Source organism: Bombina bombina, chromosome 2, assembly GCF_027579735.1.
Source record: "Bombina bombina isolate aBomBom1 chromosome 2, aBomBom1.pri, whole genome shotgun sequence".
Classification (NCBI taxonomy): Eukaryota; Metazoa; Chordata; class Amphibia; order Anura; family Bombinatoridae; genus Bombina; species Bombina bombina.
Window position 1 is genome coordinate 735,740,596 of NC_069500.1, and position 23,768 is coordinate 735,764,363.

Sequence of the window (23,768 nt, forward strand, 5' to 3'; positions counted from 1 at the left end):
TCTATTTGTTTTACTCTCTTACCTCGGTTTACTCCATTGCTTACTATCTGCTAGATTACGAGTTTTGCGGTAAGCGGAAAAAGCAGCCTTAACAGATCCTAACGCTGCTTTTTCACTACCGCTGGTATTACGAGTCTTGCAGGTTTAGGGGTGCCGCACATTTTTTTGGCCTTACCGCAAACCGACTTACGTAAAGTTTGTAAACCCTTTTTTCTATGGGACTTCCATAGCGCTGGTATTACGAGTTTGTCCTGGGAGGCCAAAAAGTGAGCAGTACACCCTATCTCGTCAAGATTCGTAACGCATTCTAAAGTCAGTAGTTATGAGTTTTACACTACAAAGCTGTAGCATAAAACTCATTACTAAAGTCCTAAAAAGTACACTAACACCCATAAACTACCTATTAACCCCTAAACCGAGGCCCTCCCGCATCGCAAACACTATAATACATTTTTTAACCCCTAATCTGCCGCTCCAGACATCGTCGCCACTAGAATAAACATATTAATCCCTAGACCGCCGCACTCCTGCCTCTCAAACACTAGTTAAATATTATTAACCCCTAATCTGCCTCCCATAACTCCGGACATCGCCGCAACCTACATTATATTTATTAACCCCTAATCTGCTGCCCCCAACATCGCCACCATCTACCTACATTTATTAACCGCTAATCTGCCGTCCCCAACGTCGCCGCCACTATACTAAATTTATTAACCCTTTAAACCTAAGTCTAACCCTAACACCCCCTAACTGGAATATAATTTAAATAAATCTAAATAAAATTACTATCATTAACTAAATTATTCCTATTTAAAACTAAATACTTACCTATAAAATAAACCCTACGCTAGCTACAATTTAACTAATAGTTATATTGTAGCTAGTTTAGGTTTTATTTTTATTTTACAGGCAAGTTTGTATTTATTTTAACTAGGTAGAATAGTTACTAAATAGTTATTAACTATTTACTAACTATCTAGCTAAAATAAATAAAAATTTACCTGTAAAATAAAACCTAAGATAAGTTTACACTAACACCTAACACTACACTACAATTAAATAAATTACCTACATTAAATACAATTAAATAAATTAAATTAAATTAGCTAAATCACAAAAAAAACACTAAATTACAGAAAACAAAAAACAAATTACAAGATCTTTAAACTAATTACACCTAATCTAAGAGCCCTATCAAAATAAAAAAAGCCCCCCCCCCCAGCCTAAACTAAGGGCCTTTTGCAGGGCATTGCCCCAAAGAAATCAGCTCCTCCAGACGGGCAGAAGTGGTCCTCCAGACGGGCAGAAGTCTTCATCCAGACGGCATCTTCTATCTTCATCCTTCCGACGCGGAGCGGCTCCATCTTCAAGACATCCGGCGCAGAGCATCCTCTTTAATCGTCGTCTTCTTCGGAATGAATATCTCTTTAAGTGACGTCATCCAATATTAGTTATATTGTAGCTAGCTTAGGGTTTATTTTATAGGTAAGTATTTAGTTTTAAATAGGAATAATTTAGTTAATGATAGTTATTTTATTTAGATTTATTTTAATTATATTTAAGTTAGGGTGTGTTAGGGTTAGGGTTAGACTTAGGTTTAGGGGTAAATACATTTAGAATAGTGGCGGCGACGTTGGGGGCGACAGATTAGGGGTTAATAAATGTATGTAGGTTGCAGCAACATTGGGGGAGGGAGATTAGGGATTAATAAATATAATGTAGGTGTCGGCGATGTTGGGGGCAGCAGATTAGGGGTTCATAAGTATAATGTAGGTGGTGGCGGTGTCTGGAGCGGCAGATTAGGGGTTAATAATTATAATGTAGGTGTCGGCGATGTCGGGGGCAGCAGATTAGTTTCCCCATAGGAATCAATGGGGTTGCGTTACTGAGATTTACACTGCTTTTTGGCAGGTGTTAGACTTTTTCTCAGCCGGCTCTCCCCATTGTTGTCTATGGGGAAATCGTGCAAGAGCACGTATGACCAGCTCACCGCTGACTTAAGCAGCGCTCATATTGGAGTGCAGTGTGGAGCAAAATTTTGCTCTACGCTCACTTCTTGCCTGTTAACGCCGTGTTTGTAAAAACTCGTAATACCAGCGCTGTACCTCATCCCTCATCCTTCTAGACCTCTCAGCCGCATTCGACACTGTAGCCCACAGCACCCTCCTCACGCACCTACACAATGCTGGCATCCGCAATAAGGCCTTGGAATGGATCACCTCCTTCCTCAGCTCAGAACCCAGAAAGTCAGACTCCCACCCTTCTCCAATCCCACAGCAATCAGCTGCGGCATACCCAAAGGCTCTTCTATTAGCCCCACCCTCTTCAACATCTACATGGCCCCCCTCGCCGCCATCGTCCGACAACACAACCTCAACATCGTCTCCTACGCCGACAACACCCAGTTAATCATCTCACTCACCCAAGACCCCGCCACCGCCAAGAAAAACGTCCACGAAGGACTTACAGCAATCCTCCTCCTCGGACCCACCAAATCTGCATGGGATGACTCCTGGTGGCCCACAGCCCTCGGACACCCTCCAACTCCAACACACCATGCACGAAATCTAGGCGTCATTCTCGACTCATCACTTTCCATGGACCGCCAAGTCAACGCCGTCTCTTTGACTTGTTTTCACATACTCCACCTACTGCGAAAAATCTTCAAGTGGATCCCCACCAAAACTAGAAAATCTGTCACCCACGCCCTTGTCAGTAGTCGACTGGACTACGGCAATGCACTCTACGCCGGGTCCACCATCAAGCTCCAGAAACGACTCCAACGCATCCAGAACACCTCGGCCAGACTCATCCTCGACATCCCTCGCCAAAACCACATCACCGAACACCTAAGGAACCTACACTGGCTCCCCGTCAACAAGAGAATCACCTTCAAGCTCCTAACCCATGCATTCAAGGCCCTCCACAACATCGGTCCTGAATACATCAACCACCGTGTCAATTTCTACACCCCCTCCAGACAACTCTGCTCTGCTGACCAAGCACTCGCAGTCATCCCCCGCATCAAGAAAAAAACAGCTGGAGGAAAACCCTTCTCCTATATGGCAGCAAGGTCATGGAACTCCCGCTGCACCTCAGACAATCCACCTCCCTTACAAACTTCAGGAAGGACCTCAAGAACCTGGCTCTTCGACTGAATTGTCTTCCCTTAGCCACACTCTCCCCCCCTCCCATAGCGCCTTGAGACCCTCACGGGTGATTAGTTTGCGCTTTACAAGTACCCAATAGAATAGAATAGGTAAGTGAGCAGTGAGAAAAAACTGCACGTTAGCACCACACAGCTTATGACACAAAACTCGTAATCTGGCCGTATGTAGATGTCCAGCAACAGAATAGAGAATGTTTGGAGCACAAGAAGGTGTGGATTTGTGTGTGTCCAAGACCCTTCTTCATGGTTTAGAGACAATGTGGTTACCTAGGGTGTGAAAATGTGCAAGTCCGTATAGTGTCCTGCGCCTATTAATACATCTGGAAAAGTGTTGTCACCTATCCATGTTCAGTGTTATATTTGGGATTTGTTATAGCAGGTGCTCATATTTCACATGTTTACTGTGCATAATTCACGCTTGATGCCACTACGCTGGCATCAAATAGTTACAGAAATGTTATGCTTGGATATAAGTAAAAGTAGTCTTACTCCACAAAACAAAACCTTTCTTATCCCATTTCATGTTAGCATCAAATTAGATGGGCTAGACTATATATATATAGCTTTTGCCTAGGTAAATAGTATTTTTAGTATTTTTTTCAGCTTTAAAACCCATTTGCCTGGGCTAAAACTTTTGTCTAATTAGTAGTCAGGCAAATAGTTTTCAGAAATTCAAATGATCTGTGTATGTTTTTTTCAGCTTTCAGAGCCATAGCACTTTGCCATCTCTGTATTTGGGCCACAGGAAAGTGGCCTTGCTAGCCAATAGGAGCCAAGGCACCCTGGTAAAATGGCCCCTGCTCATCAAAACACACACAAGCACTCTGGGAAAGTAGCCCCTTCTTGCCAATAGCTGACTATGAACCTTCAAGGAAAGTAGCCCCTCCTCTCTAATTGGTGCCCAGGCACCCTTGGAATGTGGCCCCTGTAAATCAATAGATGCCCAGGCTAACTGGTGAAGTGGCCCCTTATTGCCACTTTCCCAGAGTGCTTAATTGCATATTGGCGAGCATGGGCCACTTTCCTTGAAGACTCCTAGGTGACTGCTGGTGCGTAGGGACCACTTTCCTGGGGTATCTGGGAGCCTATTGGTGAGCATGGGACATTTTCTGTGGGGCATGGGCACCTATAGGTGAGCAAGGGCCACTTTCCTGAGCCTACTGGTGAGCAAGGGCCACTTTCCTGGGGTGCCTTGGCACATATTGTTCAGCAGGGGCCACTGTACTTAAGGGTACCTAGATATCTATTGGTGAGGAAGGGCCACTTTCCTGAGGTGCCTAGGCACCTACTGGCAAGCAGGGGCCACTTTAATAGGGGAGCGGGTTACCTATTGGTGGGCAGGGGCCACTGTCACTGCCTTTTTTTGAGCAGGGGCCACATTTTTCTTCTGTCTAGAAAACACTAACATTAAACTTTTTAACCCCTCTACTGCTTGATCTAAGCTTCATTTTACTGTCCTATCTCTGCTCCTATCCCAAGCACTTATATAGCTAATGGACAATGACATGCTCATTTCATTTCCCCTCTAAGCACAGTCATTACACACATCTTGTAGAAAGGCAATACTAATATATTTAACAAGTTTTAATGCAGAAAATAATTATTTTGACAGAGAAGTGTAAGCAGGGCTGCCAGTAGAAATGTTGGGGCCCATTACTTAACCATTGATCAGCCCCCCCCCTTTGACATGTGCAGTTTTTGACACTTTATTCTTAAAGGGACATTAAACACTTTGAGATGGTAATATAAAATGATAAATTGTATATAATAAAACAACTCTGCAATATACTTTCATTATTTATTTTGTCCTCTTTGCCTGTTATTCCATTCCGAAATTGTGAGCTTTTCAGTTCCTGTTAGAAATGGAAGTGCACAACACTGTTAAATTCAGCACAACCATTGGCTGCACACTCTAGTGACCTATTTATAACAGTCCCTAATTGGCCACAGCAGAGAAGGTAACACAAGTTACAACATGGCAGCTCCCAGTGTTTTATAGACACTAAAACTTTAAACTTATTTTGTCACTTTTTAAACAACTAATGAAACTTTAAAAAATACATCTACATGTTACTCATGGACTAATCTTTTTTTATGAATGCATCATTCTATCTAGCATGTATTTAGTGTTTAATGTCCCTTTAAGTGTAGTCAAACTTGGAACTGTTGTAAAGGTAGTAACACAGAAACACACATACACACTTATACACTGAATCACACTCACACATAAGGATTCACATATAGACACTCAAAGAAACACACAAACAATCTGACATCCACACAGACGCACAAACACTTGTTTACATTGACCTGACAAGGTAGACTACAGTTTTGACAAAAAAGGAGATTTACAAGACAAAATATGGAATTCTGATTATCTTTTTGTCAAGGAAGATGCCAACTATATGTCAACAGCGTGCAGTGACTGAAAGGAAGGGCCCTGAACTGCCTAAACAATAATTTAAAGGTTAAGAGGTAGATTTGTGACTTCCAAAAAGGTCTCAGTAGTCTCAAAGTCTGTAGAAAGATGTGAATAATCAGTAGTAAGGTCAAAATGTCCTAAAAAGGAAGAGACAATGGACACACAAACACAAACTTGCACATACACCAAAGGAAACACCCACAGAGACAGCCTCAGAAAACACACAAAGACATACACACTCACAGACACCCACAGAAAACACACAAAGACATACACACAGAGAGACACCCACAGAAAACACACAAAGACATACATACACACACACCCTCATAGAGACATCCACAGAAAATGCACAAGGACAGACACACAAACCCTCACAGAGAGATCCACAGAAAAAAATACATACACACTCATAGACACCAACAAAAGTACAAAGACATAATCACAGACACCCACAAGAGGTAAAATGTCTGCACATTGCCATTCCCTAAATCAACAGTGTGTGACATGCATGATAAAAAAAATAGCAGAAATTAAGAGATCACAATTTTAAAGAATCATATTTGTAAATGTGCAAACAAAAATACTTCTATGGAGAAAAGTACTTTTGAAAGGTTGACATATGTTTGGGGTTCCCCCCCCCCCATTATCCCCAACCAAGAGCACCACTTCAAATCTGGTGTACAAATCTTCCCATCTATCAGCTATACTTATGGATTTTAAAAATGCTGTACTATATATGGTCTTGGTGGAGCCAAAAAACTGTGGTACTAGGTCTCATACCATTAAATCTGGTTAAATGCAGGATTTAGGCTTGTTTGTATGTATTTCAAAATTAAGATGTAAAGATGTAGTGTAAACTGAACAGTGTTAAGTTAACTTGTCTCATTTCAAACACTGAGCAATCTTAGTCTGAGAGTATAACATTTTATGCAGATGGAACAATCTTAGATAAATGCCTCCTGCCAAAAGGGCACCTACCATTTGTGTATTAAGGAGGAAACATTTCTGCATGGTTTTAAATATAGAATTTCTACAGCATTGTCAAATAATCATAAATACACTGCTGCATATTGCTAAAAAAAATGTGTCTTTATGGACCCCTGGCCCCACCACACAACTACCACACTGAAGTTACAATCTGAAATTGCACAAATAAATAAGAAACATTTACTAAGTAAGTCCTACCTACTCTGCAAATGAAAGTGATCTGCCGTCTGACTCTGGTACACACTGTACAAACTGAAATGCCAAGTCTGTCTCACACTGTGCATAGTGGTTTTGTGCACACTCAGAAATCCTCTCAAATGCTAATGCTTTACTCCTTGTAATGACATTTCCCATGCTCAATCGCACACTACACAAACAATTTTTATTATTTAAAAAGATAACAATGCCTTTACTACCCATTCTCCAGCTTTGCACAACTAACATATTAATATACTGTATAACCTTTAAATCTCTAAATTTCTGTCTGTTTCTAAGTCACTAAAGACAGCCCCATGATCATGTGTTTTTATTAGCTTTTCAAAACAGGGTAGTGCTAGTTCATGTCAGCCATATAGATAACAATATGCACAACACAGCACTAATTGACTTAAATGCAAGTCAATAGATAATAAATGAAATATCATGTGATCAGGAGGCTGTCAGAAGATGCTTAGATACAATGTAATCCCAGAGGTAAAAAGTGTATTAATATAACCAGGTTTACATTCCTGCTCCATGCACAACATAAACAATATAGGCTTTCAGTATTGCATAGCACTATGAGAAACTAATTTTATTATGACTAATTAATATACGGCTAGATTACGAGTTGTGCGTTAGGTTTAAAAAGCAGCGTTAAGAAGTCCTAACGCTGCTTTTTAACGCTGGCATTACGAGTCTTGCAGGTACAGGTGTACTGCTCACTTTTTTGGCCAGACTTGGAAATACTGCAAATCCACTTACGTAAATTGCGTATCCTCTTTTTTCAATGGGACTTGCATTGCGCCGGTATTACGAGTCTGCCAAAAAGTGAGCGGTAGACCCTCTCATGTCAAGACTGGTACCGCATTTTAAAGTCTGTAGTTAAGAGTTTTACACTACAACCCCGTAGCATAGAACTCTTAACTAAAGTGCTAAAAAGTACACTAACACCCATAAACTACCTATTAACCCCTAAACCGAGGCCCTCTCGCATCGCAAACAGTAAAATACATTTTTTAACCCCTAATCTGCCGAACCGGACATCGCCGCCAGATTAGGGGTTAATAAACGTAGGTGGGTGTCGGCGATGTTAGGGCCGGCAGATTAGGGGTTAATAATATTTAACTAATGTTTGCGAGACAGGAGTGCGGTGGTTTAGGGGTTAATATGTTTATTATAGTGGCGGCGATGTTTGGGGCGGCAGATAATTGGTTAATAAGTGTAGTTTGGTGGCGACGACATTGGGGGCGGCAGAATAGGGTTAATAAATATAATGTAGGGTTTGGCAATGTTGGGGCAGCAGATTAGGGGTTCATAAGTATAATGTAGGTGGCGTCGGTATCAGAGTGGCAGATTAGGGGTTAATAAGTGTAAGATTAGGGGTGTTTAGACTCTGGGTTCGTGTTAGGTGTAGACATAAAATGTATTTCCCCATAGGAATCAATGGAGCTGCGTTAAGGAGCTTTACGCTGCTTTTTTGCAGGTGCTTTTTCAACCGGCTCTCCCCGTTGATTCCTATGGGGAAATCGTGCACAAGCACGTTACACCAGCTCACCGCTAACGTAAGCAGCGCTGATATTGGAGTGCGGTAATGAGTAAAATTTTGCTCAACGCTCACTTCTTGTCCGGTTTGTAAAAACTCGTAATACCAGCGCTGTCTGTAAGTGAGCGGTGAGCATAAACTGCTCGTTGGCACCGCACAGCCTCTAACGCAAAACTCGTAATCTAGGTGTTAATGTTTTTGAACAATTGGCAGGAAAGTAGCAATGTCACTGCTTGGTAATATTTTGTTCACAGTCTTGTAATAAAAAGATAGTTTTGTGATTCTGTGGAAGGGGGGCCAAAGACCTGCAGGCGAGCTACAACTGTCTCTCTGACACAATACAAACAGGTTTTTTTTGTTTTCCTCCTTTTCTTCTGTTTTGTTGTAGTTTTGTTTTGTTTACTTTATGTTTGAGCGTATTAATGTATTGAAAATTATCCATTTTCGTTTTTTGACTATGTACATTTTGACGGATTACTTATTAAGATAAAGGGTTAAGATGTATAATTTTTGTTTGTTCTAGATAATGACGACTATTGGTGAAAATTTTTATATTGGTGAAAATATATTTGTAATGTCGTGTATAAATGTCATGATTTGCATTTGTTGCGCTTACCCTTTATTTTTCTTTTTTTATATAAACGAAAATGTATGCTAAATAAAGATTTAAAAAAACCCAGACACCATACAGACAGATAGAGATGCAGACTGAAAGTTTGTTTCAGTGTTGTTTTGGGGTATCACAGTGTTGAAACTGGACTGTCTCTGTTGAGATGAGACTTGGCTGAACATCTTACAATGTGATGACTTATCTTCTTCCCTGCCAGTGGATGCCATCTTTAGCAACTAACACGCCTTTAACAATCGAAGCTAAGTATTGCCTAATGTATAATTATTGCTTTATTTAGCATACTGTAAGTGTCAATAAAAGTGATCTATTTTACACATTTCCTTTGTCCTCTCTTTATTAAGTACTAATAGTTACCTTATTGCTTTCCCTGGTGCAAACAATCTCTGTTCCCCATAAAACTATGAGACTCATGAGATTTGTAGGTCTATTTTACTTGCAGGCTCAGCTCATTGTTATGGACTTGTCCTTGAGAACAACAAGTGATAGTTTTAAATGAACATAAACAGCTATTGAAAATACAAAAATGCACATGAAGGAATAATTTCCTACACATTTTATACTCTACAGTAGGTATAACAAGTCATTTGGAACACATGTAAAGGGGAATTAACCGTCTCTTGATTTTGCGAAAAAAATTATGCTTTGTCCCACGCTTCCTAGAGAGGCCAAAAAGCTAATCAGTAAACCTAGGCTATCAATATGGTGCAAATGACCTAAACCAGCTATTTGATTTGTAGCAATTGAAGGTTGTAGAATTTTCATTTTAGCCTCAATTTTACACAAAAGCAAGACCTGGTTAAAGGAATATTAAACAGTCTGTTTCATTGTTGCAATAAAAAAGCACTAAGCAGTGGCTTATACTTAAAGGGATAGTCTAGTCAAAAATAAACTTTTATGATTCAGATAGAGCATGCAATTTTAGGCAACATTCTAATTTACTCCTATTATCAATTTTGTTCCATTCTCTTTGTATCTTTATTTGAAAAAAGCAAGAATGTAAGCTTAGAAGCCAGCCTTTTTTTGGTTTAGCACCTGGGTAGCGCTTGCTGATTGGTGAATAAAAGTAGCCACCAATCAGCCAGCGCTACCTAGGTTCTGAACCAAAAATGACCAGCTCCTATGCGTACAGTCTTGCTTTTTCAAATAAAGATACCAAAAGAACAAAAAAATTATAATAGGAGTAAATTAGAAAGTTGCTCAAAATTGCATGCTCTATCTGAATCATAAAAGTTTATTTTTGACTAGACTATCCCTTTAATAGAAATCATTGCAATATGTATTATTTATCTATGTAAATGAATTGTACCTTTCATTTATTTTTCTAAACTTTATTTGTGCAGTGTCCATTACTTCCTGTCACAGCCCTTATCTACCATGATGTCATAAAACTTCCATAGTTGGTTTAGTATTAAGTGAATAGACTAGATCACTGGTTTTCAAACCTGTCCGTATGCCTCTCTAACAGGCCACATCTTGAGGATATCTGAACTGGAGCACAGGTGAAACAAATCAGCTGATTAGTAAACCTGATTATTTTACCTGCTCTCAGCCAAGGTATTCCTGAAAACATGGCCTGTTGGGGGAGGCCTGAGGACAGGTTTGAAAACCTGTGGACTAGATAAACAGGGAGTCAGACTTGCTCATGCTCAGAATTGGCAGAATGAAACTTGTCTGAGGGCAAGGGGCTACAGTGAGGCATTCTAATTGATAATTTTGCAAGAAAACAAGTAAGTTGTTTTTGTTTTGTTTTTTACAAAATAGGTTATGTTTACTTTCATTTAACATATTTGTTTTTACCAAAGGAGCACTGTTTTAATATCCCTTAATGTCCTTTTAAAATGGATTTATCATTTACTATTTGTACTGAGTGGGTGGACTGGCTATATTTCTTAAATAGATATTATAAATGTAAAATAAGTGTATAATTATCCCTCAAAAATATATTATGTATTTGTAAATATAGTCACTTCTTTTTAACCAACCAACAAGTGCGTTGAAAATAAGATTTTATTTCAGAAATGAAAAGCAACGCTGATTTTAAAGTCATGCTCTGTTTATTTATTTCATTTTCATTCAATCTGTTGGTCCAAAGAAAGCAAAAAACCTGGACATCCGCAGGTCTCAAATGTCATATTCCATTAAGCAATCTGTGTCCTCAGGTATGACCTAACCCATTACAATGCCTAACATAGTAGATGAGGTTGAAAGAAGACAGAAGTCTATCAAGTTCAACCTATAAAATGAGTATATAAATATTGCCATACTGTGTGAGGGTGTACGATGGTCCAGAATATATAATTCTCCCTTCTACGCCTTCATGTGGGACAAAGTCATTGTTCCGAGGAGTTATTCTAAAGCAAAGCAGACAAGTCTCATTCTCTAGCATCCATCTTGTTATGCAGGTAGCATGAAATACATGGTGAATAGGGAGTGCCCATCCGCAGGTCTCTAATTTCATATTCCATTAAGCAAATAGAGCATGACTCCCTGGAGCTATTCTCCTGCGGAGGCTGAGAGGGATTTTCTTGAGGGTCACTACTAGACAGGGGCTGGGTGTCTTTGCCAGCCTTTACTGATTGCTCCTGCATGGATATTAGGCTTCTCTGTTGCTCTCTTTGGGCCCAGAGATGTTGGGAGCAATCATAAGAGAGACTCCTGCTGATAGTTCAAATTCTCTCATCCTCTATGTTTGGCCTCTCCTTCTCCCTGTTCTCCACGGTACTCTATTCTTCTTAGCTGGAAAAACTTGCATCAGACACCTTTTCTGTATAATAAAAAATATGTTAAAACAAATATAAGAGATAACTGCAGAGGAAAACAGGATCAACAGGTCTAATCAAACTCTAGATTCCTTATTTGTGAAACTAGGTAATAAGCTTGATATAGATAAACAGCATTTGTACATAAATTGATTGTACTGAAGTTATAAAGGTATATACCCAGGCATGTAAAAGTCACAAATTCAGTTGTAAGTAGATATGTTAGACTATGCAGTTACTTCTGTATATATATTACATTAGACTACCAATACCATGTTGTAGATATACTTGGCGCTTTAATATATGTGAGTCTATACAAGATAGAGTATATAAAACATATATTGCTGATATATACTGGTTATACAACCAATTATAAATACACTCACTTATGGACACATAAAGTACACCTATCTATATAGAAAAGTATAATCATTGGATATGTAAACCCAAGTTATTGGCTCACTGCAGATTAATACTGTGCTGTTTTAGAAATTTATATATATATACATATATATATATATATATATATATATATATATATATATATATATACACATACACACACACACATAAAAAGGCATAATTTATCTGTGTGTGTGTGTATGTATGTATATATATATATATATATATATAAGAATTAGATATGCAGGAATTTTAATATGGCATGAGCTTGACAAAAACCCCTGCCATACATATGGTTTTAAACAAGCATGTAACAGAGATTTATACATCACCCTGTGAAAACTCATGCAACCATAACATAGTAAATATTCATGCTTGAAGGAATGAATATTCAAAGTTGAGCCACTGGATCTTGTACACTCTGTAATACAAACTCAGATTATAAAAAAAGTCTCTACAGAGATGTCTGTTGTACAATTTCATACCTATATATAGTATTAATGTACTGTAAGGAGAGTATGCCATTTTAAATCTGTATTCTATAGAACACTACCAGGGGTGTGGAAATTAAAAAAAAAAAAACTACTTGTCCGAGGGACTAAAGCGATAGCACAATCTACTTGTCCCTCATGACAATCTATTTGCAAAATAATTTTAACCAAAACTGTATTTAAATAAGATTTATACTTAGGAGACAGACCTAACAATCAACAAATGCAAGTAGGTAGTGAAATTAAACAGAACAGATTTCCAAATGAAAACTGGGGAACGGTGTAAAAGCCGGAACGGAACAGGCCTTTTATGAAGGAAATTGATTTAAAATATAATGGGATGTGTTAGAGACTCTTGAGAACAATTTTAGGAACAAGAATCTTTGTGATATAATAATTAATTAACCCTTTAACTACCAAAATAGTGCCTGGAACCAAAAATAACAGCCCGGAACAGCACCTTCCCAGAAAACCAGATACACCAAATTCACAAGTCACCCATGATTAAATGTAATAAGTGTAATCAGCCACAAACCATCCACAGAAACCACATTCCAATACCCGTTCCGGCCTGTAAAACTCTTTTTCATGAAAAGTGACGGAACAATACCTTCCCAGCAAACCAGATACATCAAATTTACCAGTCACGCATTGCTAAATGTAATGAGTGTAATCAGCCACAAAGCATCCACAGAAACCTCTTTATGATATCTCTTCCGGCCAGTAATACACTTTTTCATTAAAAGTGATGGAACAGCACCTTCCCAACAACATATACAGACCAACTTCACCAGACACACATAACTAGATAAAATAAGTGTAATCAACCACAAACCATCCACAGAAACCACGTTCCAATACCTATTTTGGCCTTTAAAACACTTTTTCATAAAAAGTGACGGAACGGCACCTTCTCAACAACATATACAGACCAAATTCACCATCCACATATAACTAAATGTGATAAGTGTAATCAACCACAAACCATCCACAGAAACCATGTTTCAATACCTGTTCTGGCCTGTAATACGCTTTTTCATGAGAAGTGACGAAACGGCACCTTCCCAGCAACATTTACAGACCAGATTCACCAGCCACACAGAACTAGATTAAATAAGTGTAATCAACCACAAACCATCCACAGAAACCACATTCCAATACTGGTTCCGGCCTGTAATACACTTTTTCGTGAAAAGTTACGGAACGGCACCTTACCAGCAAACTAGATACATTAAATTCACCAGTCACCCATTGCTAAATGTAATGAGTGTAATCAGCCACAAAGCATCCACAGAAACCTCTTTATGATATCTGTTCCAGCCTGTAATACACTTTTTCATTAAAAGTAATGGAACGGCACCTTCCCAACAACATATACAGACCAAATTCACCAGACACACATAACTAGATAAAATAAGTGTAATCAACCACAAACCATCCACAGAAACCACGTTCCAATAAAGGTTCCGGCTTTTAAAACGCTTTTTCATGAAAAGTGACGGAACGGCACATTCTCAACAACATATACAGACCAAATTAACCATACACATATAACTAAATGTGATAAGTGCAATCAACGACAAACCATCCACAGAAACCATGTTTCAATACCCGTTCCGGCCTGTAAAACGATTTTTCATGAAAAGTGATGGAATGGCACCTTCCCTGCAACATATACAGTCCAAATTCACCAGACACACATAACTAGATGTGATAAGTGTAATCAACCACAAATGATCCACAGAAACCACGTTCCAATACCCGTTCCGGCCTGTAACACACTTTTTCATGAAAAGTGATGGAAAGGCACCTTCCCAGCAACATATACAGTCCAAATTCACCAGTGGCGGAACAGCACCTTCCCAGCAACAGATACATCACATTCACCAGTCACACATGACTAGATAAAATAAGTGTAATCAACCACAGAAACCCCGTTCCAATACCCATTCCGACCTGTAAAATGCTTTTTCATGAAAATTGACGGAACGGCACCTTATCAGCAAACCAGATACATCACATTCACCAGTCACACATGACTAAATGTATAAAGTGTAATGAGACCCAAACCACCCACAGAAACCACATTATGATATCTGTTCCAGCCTGTAATACGCTTTTCATGAAAATTGATGGAACAGCACCTTCCCAGCAACATATACAGACCAAATTCATCAGCCACACATAACTAGATGTGATAAGTGTACTCAACCACAAAACATCCACAGAAACCATGTTCCAATACCTGTTCCGGCCTGTAATACACTTTTTCATGTAAAGTGTTTTAACAGCACCTTCCCAGCAATATACAGACCAAATTCACCAGCCACACATAACTAGATGTGATAAGTGTAATCAACCACAAACCATCCACAGAAACCACGATCCAATAACCGTTCCGGACTGTAAAACAATTTTTCATAAAAAGTGACAGAACGGCACCTTCCCAGCAAACCAGATACATCAAATTCAACAGTCACAGATAACTAGATGTGATAAATGTAATCAACTACAAACCATCCACAGAAACTATGTTCCAATACCTGTTACGGCCTGTAATACACTTTTTCATGAAAAGTGATGGAACGGCACCTTCCCAGCAAAATATACAGACCAAATTCACCAGCCACACATAACTAGATGTGATAAGTGTAATCAACCACAAACCATCCACAGAAACCACATTCCAATATCTATTCTGGCCGGTAATATGCTTTTTCATGAAAAGTGACGGAACAACACCTTATCAACAACATATACAGACCAAATTTGGTCTGTATATGTTGCTGGGAAGGTGCCGTTCCATCACTTTTCTTGAAAAAGCATATTAACGGCCAGAATAGATATTGGAATGGTTGATTACACTTATCACATCTAGTTATGTGTGGCTGGTGAACTTGGTCTGTATATTTTGCTGTGAAGGTGCCGTACCGTCAATTTTTATAAAAAAGCGTATTAAAGGCCGGAACATATATCATAATGTGGTTTCTGTGGATGGTTTATGGCTGATTACACTTATTACATTTATTCATGTGTGACTGGTGAATTTGGTGTATCTGGTTTGCCGGGAAGGTGCCGTGCCGTCACTTTTCATGAAAAAGCATTTTACAGGCCGGGACGGGTATTGGAACATGGTTTCTGTGGATGGTTTGTGGTTGATTACACTTATCACATCTAGTTATGTGTGGCTGGTGAATTTGGTCTTTATATGTTGTTGTGAAGGTGCCATTCCGTCACTTTTTATAAAAAAGCGTATTAAAGGCCGGAACAGATATCATGTGGTTTCTGTGGATGGTTTGTGGCTGATTACACTTATTACATTTATTCATGTGTGACTGGTGAATTTGGTGTATCTGGTTTGCTGGGAAGGTGCCGTTCCGTCACTTTTCATGAAAAAGCATTTTACAGGCCGGGATGGGTATTGGAACGTGGTTTCTGTGGATGGTTTGTGGTTGATTACACTTATCACATCTAGTTATGTGTGGCTGGTGAATTTGGTCTGTATATGTTGCTGGGAAGGTGCTGTTCCGTCACTTTTTATAAAAAACGTATTAAAGGCCGGAACAGATATCATAATGTGATTTCTGTGGATGGTTTGTGGCTGATTACTCTTATTACATTTATTCATGTGTGACTGGTGAATTTGGTGTATCTGGTTTGCTGGGAAGGTGCCGTTCCGTCACTTTTCATGAAAAAGCGTTTTACAGGCTGGAACGGGTATTGGAACGTGGTTTCTGTGGATGGTTTGTGGTTGATTACACTTATAACATCTAGTTATGTGTGGCTGGTGAATTTGGTCTGTATATGTTGCTGGGAAGGTGCCATTCCGTCACTTTTTATAAAAAAGCATATTAAAGGCCCGAACAGATATCATAATGTGGTTTCTGTGGATGGTTTGTGGCTGATTACACTTATCACATCTAGTTATGTGTGGCTGGTGAACTTGGTCTGTATATTTTGCTGTGAAGGTGCCGTACCGTCAATTTTTATAAAAAAGCGTATTAAAGGCCGGAACATATATCATAATGTGGTTTCTGTGGATGGTTTATGGCTGATTACACTTATTACATTTATTCATGTGTGACTGGTGAATTTGGTGTATCTGGTTTGCCGGGAAGGTGCCGTGCCGTCACTTTTCATGAAAAAGCATTTTACAGGCCGGGACGGGTATTGGAACATGGTTTCTGTGGATGGTTTGTGGTTGATTACACTTATCACATCTAGTTATGTGTGGCTGGTGAATTTGGTCTTTATATGTTGTTGTGAAGGTGCCATTCCGTCACTTTTTATAAAAAAGCGTATTAAAGGCCGGAACAGATATCATGTGGTTTCTGTGGATGGTTTGTGGCTGATTACACTTATTACATTTATTCATGTGTGACTGGATTTATACTGATAGCAACTTAGGAGACAGACCTAACAATCAACAAATGCAAGTAGGTAGTGAAATTAAACAGAACAGATTTCCAAATGAAAACTGGGGAACGGTGTAAAAGCCGGAACGGAACAGGCCTTTTATGAAGGAAATTGATTTAAAATATAATGGGATGTGTTAGAGACTCTTGAGAACAATTTTAGGAACAAGAATCTTTGTGATATAATAATTAATTAACCCTTTAACTACCAAAATAGTGCCTGGAACCAAAAATAACAGCCCGGAACAGCACCTTCCCAGAAAACCAGATACACCAAATTCACAAGTCACCCATGATTAAATGTAATAAGTGTAATCAGCCACAAACCATCCACAGAAACCACATTCCAATACCCGTTCCGGCCTGTAAAACTCTTTTTCATGAAAAGTGACGGAACAATACCTTCCCAGCAAACCAGATACATCAAATTTACCAGTCACGCATTGCTAAATGTAATGAGTGTAATCAGCCACAAAGCATCCACAGAAACCTCTTTATGATATCTCTTCCGGCCAGTAATACACTTTTTCATTAAAAGTGATGGAACAGCACCTTCCCAACAACATATACAGACCAACTTCACCAGACACACATAACTAGATAAAATAAGTGTAATCAACCACAAACCATCCACAGAAACCACGTTCCAATACCTATTTTGGCCTTTAAAACACTTTTTCATAAAAAGTGACGGAACGGCACCTTCTCAACAACATATACAGACCAAATTCACCATCCACATATAACTAAATGTGATAAGTGTAATCAACCACAAACCATCCACAGAAACCATGTTTCAATACCTGTTCTGGCCTGTAATACGCTTTTTCATGAGAAGTGACGAAACGGCACCTTCCCAGCAACATTTACAGACCAGATTCACCAGCCACACAGAACTAGATTAAATAAGTGTAATCAACCACAAACCATCCACAGAAACCACATTCCAATACTGGTTCCGGCCTGTAATACACTTTTTCGTGAAAAGTTACGGAACGGCACCTTACCAGCAAACTAGATACATTAAATTCACCAGTCACCCATTGCTAAATGTAATGAGTGTAATCAGCCACAAAGCATCCACAGAAACCTCTTTATGATATCTGTTCCAGCCTGTAATACACTTTTTCATTAAAAGTAATGGAACGGCACCTTCCCAACAACATATACAGACCAAATTCACCAGACACACATAACTAGATAAAATAAGTGTAATCAACCACAAACCATCCACAGAAACCACGTTCCAATAAAGGTTCCGGCTTTTAAAATGCTTTTTCATGAAAAGTGACGGAACGGCACATTCTCAACAACATATACAGACCAAATTAACCATACACATATAACTAAATGTGATAAGTGCAATCAACGACAAACCATCCACAGAAACCATGTTTCAATACCCGTTCCGGCCTGTAAAACGATTTTTCATGAAAAGTGATGGAATGGCACCTTCCCTGCAACATATACAGTCCAAATTCACTAGACACACATAACTAGATGTGATAAGTGTAATCAACCACAAATGATCCACAGAAACCACGTTCCAATACCCGTTCCGGCCTGTAACACACTTTTTCATGAAAAGTGATGGAAAGGCACCTTCCCAGCAACATATACAGTCCAAATTCACCAGCCACACATAACTAGATGTGATAAGTGTAATCAACCACAAATGATCCACAGAAACCACGTTCCAATACCCGTTCCGGCCTGTAAAACGATTTTTCATGAAAAGTGACGGAACGGCACCTTACCAGCAAACCAGATACATCAAATTCACCAGTCACACATAACTATATGTGATAAGTGTAATCAACCACAAACCATCCATAGAAACCATGTTCCAAAACCCGTTACGGCCTGTAACAGACTATTTCATGAAAAGTGATGGAACGGCACCTTCCCAGCAACATATACAGACCAAAATTACCAGCCCCACTTAACTAGATGTGATAAGATTAATCAACCACAAACCATCCACAGAAATCACGTTCCAAAACTCGTTACGGCCTGTAACACACTTTTTCATGAAAAGTGATGGAACGGCACCTTCCCAGCAACATGTAAAGACTAAATTCAACAACAAAACATAACTAGATGTGATAAGTGTAATCAACCACAAACCATCCACAGAAACCACATTCCAATACCTGTTCTGGCCGGTAATACACTTTTTCATGAAAAGTGACGGAACGGCACCTTATCAACAACATATACAGACCAAATTCACTATCCACATATAACTAGATGTCATAAGTGTAATCAACCACAAACCATCCACAGAAACCATGTTTCAATACTTGTTCCGTCCTGTAATACGCTTTTTCATGAGAAGTGGCGGAACAGCACCTTCCCAGCAACAGATACATCACATTCACCAGTCACACATGACTAGATAAAATAAGTGTAATCAACCACAGAAACCCCGTTCGAATACCCATTCCGACCTGTAAAATGCTTTTTCATGAAAATTGACGGAACGGCACCTTATCAGCAAACCAGATACATCACATTCACCAGTCACACATGACTAAATGTATAAAGTGTAATGAGACCCAAACCACCCACAGAAACCACATTATGATATCTGTTCCAGCCTGTAATACGCTTTTCATGAAAATTGATGGAACAGCACCTTCCCAGCAACATATACAGACCAAATTCATCAGCCACACATAACTAGATGTGATAAGTGTACTCAACCACAAAACATCCACAGAAACCATGTTCCAATACCTGTTCCGGCCTGTAATACACTTTTTCATGTAAAGTGTTTTAACAGCACCTTCCCAGCAATATACAGACCAAATTCACCAGCCACACATAACTAGATGTGATAAGTGTAATCAACCACAAACCATCCACAGAAACCACGATCCAATAACCGTTCCGGACTGTAAAACAATTTTTCATAAAAAGTGACAGAACGGCACCTTCCCAGCAAACCAGATACATCAAATTCAACAGTCACAGATAACTAGATGTGATAAATGTAATCAACTACAAACCATCCACAGAAACTATGTTCCAATACCTGTTACGGCCTGTAATACACTTTTTCATGAAAAGTGATGGAACGGCACCTTCCCAGCAAAATATACAGACCAAATTCACCAGCCACACATAACTAGATGTGATAAGTATAATCAACCACAAACCATCCACAGAAACCACATTCCCATATCTATTCTGGCCGGTAATATGCTTTTTCATGAAAAGTGACGGAACGACACCTTATCAACAACATATACAGACCAAATTTGGTCTGTATATGTTGCTGGGAAGGTGCCGTTCCATCACTTTTCTTTAAAAAGCATATTAACGGCCAGAATAGATATTGGAATGGTTGATTACACTTATCACATCTAGTTATGTGTGGCTGGTGAACTTGGTCTGTATATTTTGCTGTGAAGGTGCCGTACCGTCAATTTTTATAAAAAAGCGTATTAAAGGCCGGAACAAATATCATAATGTGGTTTCTGTGGATGGTTTATGGCTGATTACACTTATTACATTTATTCATGTGTGACTGGTGAATTTGGTGTATCTGGTTTGCCGGGAAGGTGCCGTGCCGTCACTTTTCATGAAAAAGCATTTTACAGGCCGGGACGGGTATTGGAACATGGTTTCTGTGGATGGTTTGTGGTTGATTACACTTATCACATCTAGTTATGTGTGGCTGGTGAATTTGGTCTTTATATGTTGTTGTGAAGGTGCCTTTCCGTCACTTTTTATAAAAAAGCGTATTAAAGGCCGGAACAGATATCATAATGTGGTTTCTGTGGATGGTTTGTGGCTGATTACACTTATTACATTTATTCATGTGTGACTGGTGAATTTGGTGTATCTGGTTTGCTGGGAAGGTGCCGTTCCGTCACTTTTCATGAAAAAGCATTTTACAGGCCGGGATGGGTATTGGAACGTGGTTTCTGTGGATGGTTTGTGGTTGATTACACTTATCACATCTAGTTATGTGTGGCTGGTGAATTTGGTCTGTATATGTTGCTGGGAAGGTGCTGTTCCGTCACTTTTTATAAAAAACGTATTAAAGGCCGGAACAGATATCATAATGTGATTTCTGTGGATGGTTTGTGGCTGATTACTCTTATTACATTTATTCATGTGTGACTGGTGAATTTGGTGTATCTGGTTTGCTGGGAAGGTGCCGTTCCGTCACTTTTCATGAAAAAGCGTTTTACAGGCTGGAACGGGTATTGGAACGTGGTTTCTGTGGATGGTTTGTGGTTGATTACACTTATAACATCTAGTTATGTGTGGCTGGTGAATTTGGTCTGTATATGTTGCTGGGAAGGTGCCATTCCGTCACTTTTTATAAAAAAGCATATTAAAGGCCGGAACAGATATCATAATGTGGTTTCTGTGGATGGTTTGTGGCTGATTACACTTATCACATCTAGTTATGTGTGGCTGGTGAATTTGGTCTGTATATGTTGCTGGGAAGGTGCCATTCCGTCACTTTTTATAAAAAAGCATATTAAAGGCCGGAACAGATATCATAATGTGGTTTCTGTGGATGGTTTGTGGCTGATTACACTTATTACATTTATTCATGTGTGACTGGTGAATTTGGTGTATCTGGTTTGCTTGGAAGGTGCCGTTCCGTCACTTTTCATGACAAAGCGTTTTACAGGCCGGGATGGGTATTGGAACGTGGTTTCTGTGGATGGTTTGTGGTTGATTACACTTATCACATCTAGTTATGTGTGGCTGGTGAATTTGGTCTGTATATGTTGCTGGGAAGGTGCCGTTCCGTCACTTTTTTTTATAAAAAAGCGTATTAAAGGCCGGACCAGATATCATAATGTGGTTTATGTGGATGGTTTGTGGTTGATTACACTTATCACATCTAGTTATGTGTGGCTGGTGAATTTGGTCTGTATATGTTAATGGGAAGGTGCCGTTCCGACACTTTTCATGAAAAAGCGTTTTACAGGCCGGAACGGGTATTGGAACGTGGTTTCTGTGGATGGTTTGTGGCTAATTACACTTATTATATTTAGTCATTGGTGACTTGTGAATTTGGTGTATCTGGTTTTCTGGGAAGGTGCTGTTCTGGGTTGTTATGTTTGGTTCCAGGCACTATTTTGGTAGTTAAAGGTTTAATTAATTATTATATCACAAAGATTCTTTTTCCTAAAATTGTTCTCAAGAGTCTCAAACACATCCCATTATATTTTGAATCAATTTCCTTCATAAAAGGCCTGTTCCGGCCTGTTCCGTTCCGGCTTTTACACTGTCCCGAAAATTGGTGTTTACTTTAGAATTTTTTTTTACTAAACTTAACGGAGACAACCTCATGACGCTATTTATATGCATTGAAATGCTTAATTACACTAGATGAGCTTAAACTGAGCATAAAACACGTAAAGTCAAATTAAATAAACTAAGAGAGGAACTGTCATTGTACCTATAATTTATTCACTTTTCGAAGAGCATTATACATTGTGCTAGGCAATTCTTCTGCTTTCCAAGCACAGCAACCTCAAGCCTTCTAAGTTTTGCATCCATGAATCTGAAAAAATAATGACATTGTTGGATTTTACATTTTTCCTAGGAGATCTGCAAAGGCCAGAAGTCTGAACAAAAATGCTAATTTCTAATAGAAATTAGCACTTTCCAGCACAAGATATCATAAGGCAAAGTAAGAACTAATTTGTCTTATGGCGAATCTCACTTGACAAAAAGGCAGAGCTACAGTCATTTACCCATAGATGCACACAGTCACATAGACGGTCATTTACCTATACGTGCACACAGTCACATAGACGGTCATTTACCTATACGTGCACACAGTCACATAGACGGTCATTTACCTATAGGTGCGCACAGTCACATAGACGGTCATTTACCTATACGTGCACACAGTCACATACATGGTCACTTACCCATACGTGCGCACAGTCACATACACGGTCATTTACCCATACGGGCACACAGTCACATACACAGTCATTTACCCATACGGGCACACAGTCACATACATGGTCACTTACCCATACGTGCGCACAGTCACATACACGGTCATTTACCTATAGGTGCGCACAGTCACATACACAGTCATTTACCCATACGGGCACACAGTCACATACATGGTCATTTACCCATACTTGCACACAGTCGCATACACGGTCATTTACCCATACGTGCGCAGTCACATAAACGGTCCTTTACCCATGCAAACACACCTATACATGCATACTGATATATACAGTCATTTACCCATACATGCACACAGTAACCTTTTAGGAAATAATTTTTTACTTTATATTATATAGGGACACAATTAAAGGGACACTCATCTCTTAGAATTATCTACTGAGAAAACTGTCTCATTCAGTTGCATTATAACTGAATGAGACAGCGTTCTCATTTTTACATAAAAAATATTTAAATTAAAGCCATAAAAAAGCCATAAATTACCTAAACATACGCATAAGTTACCTAAAACATAATTTATGGATATTATGGCTTTTTAATTTATGGCTTTTATTTAAGATATATATATATATTTTATATATTAATATTTGACAATGCTTGCTGATTTTATTATTATAAACTAGGTAATTTAAAGGGATGCATGTCCCTTTAAACATCTTTCCCAAGCTGGACAATATTATGACTTTTTGTGTGTTCATTTGAAAAGGTACTGAGGCAGAGATTTAAAAACTGACTGTCTGGTCACCTTTGGGGCTATTCAGTATATTACAGTCTCCAACAT

General features: G+C 39.0%; 1 long non-coding RNA gene across 1 annotated transcript; it reads right to left on the reverse strand.

The window, feature by feature from the left end:
* Nucleotides 1–10,994: 10,994 nt before the first annotated feature.
* On the reverse strand, nucleotides 10,995–22,551 carry LOC128647982 (uncharacterized). The gene is made up of 2 exons (XR_008400474.1): nucleotides 22,458–22,551; nucleotides 10,995–11,723 (listed from the first exon to the last, which is right to left on the reverse strand). It is a non-coding gene; the product is annotated as an uncharacterized LOC128647982 (long non-coding RNA).
* Nucleotides 22,552–23,768: the final 1,217 nt, after the last annotated feature.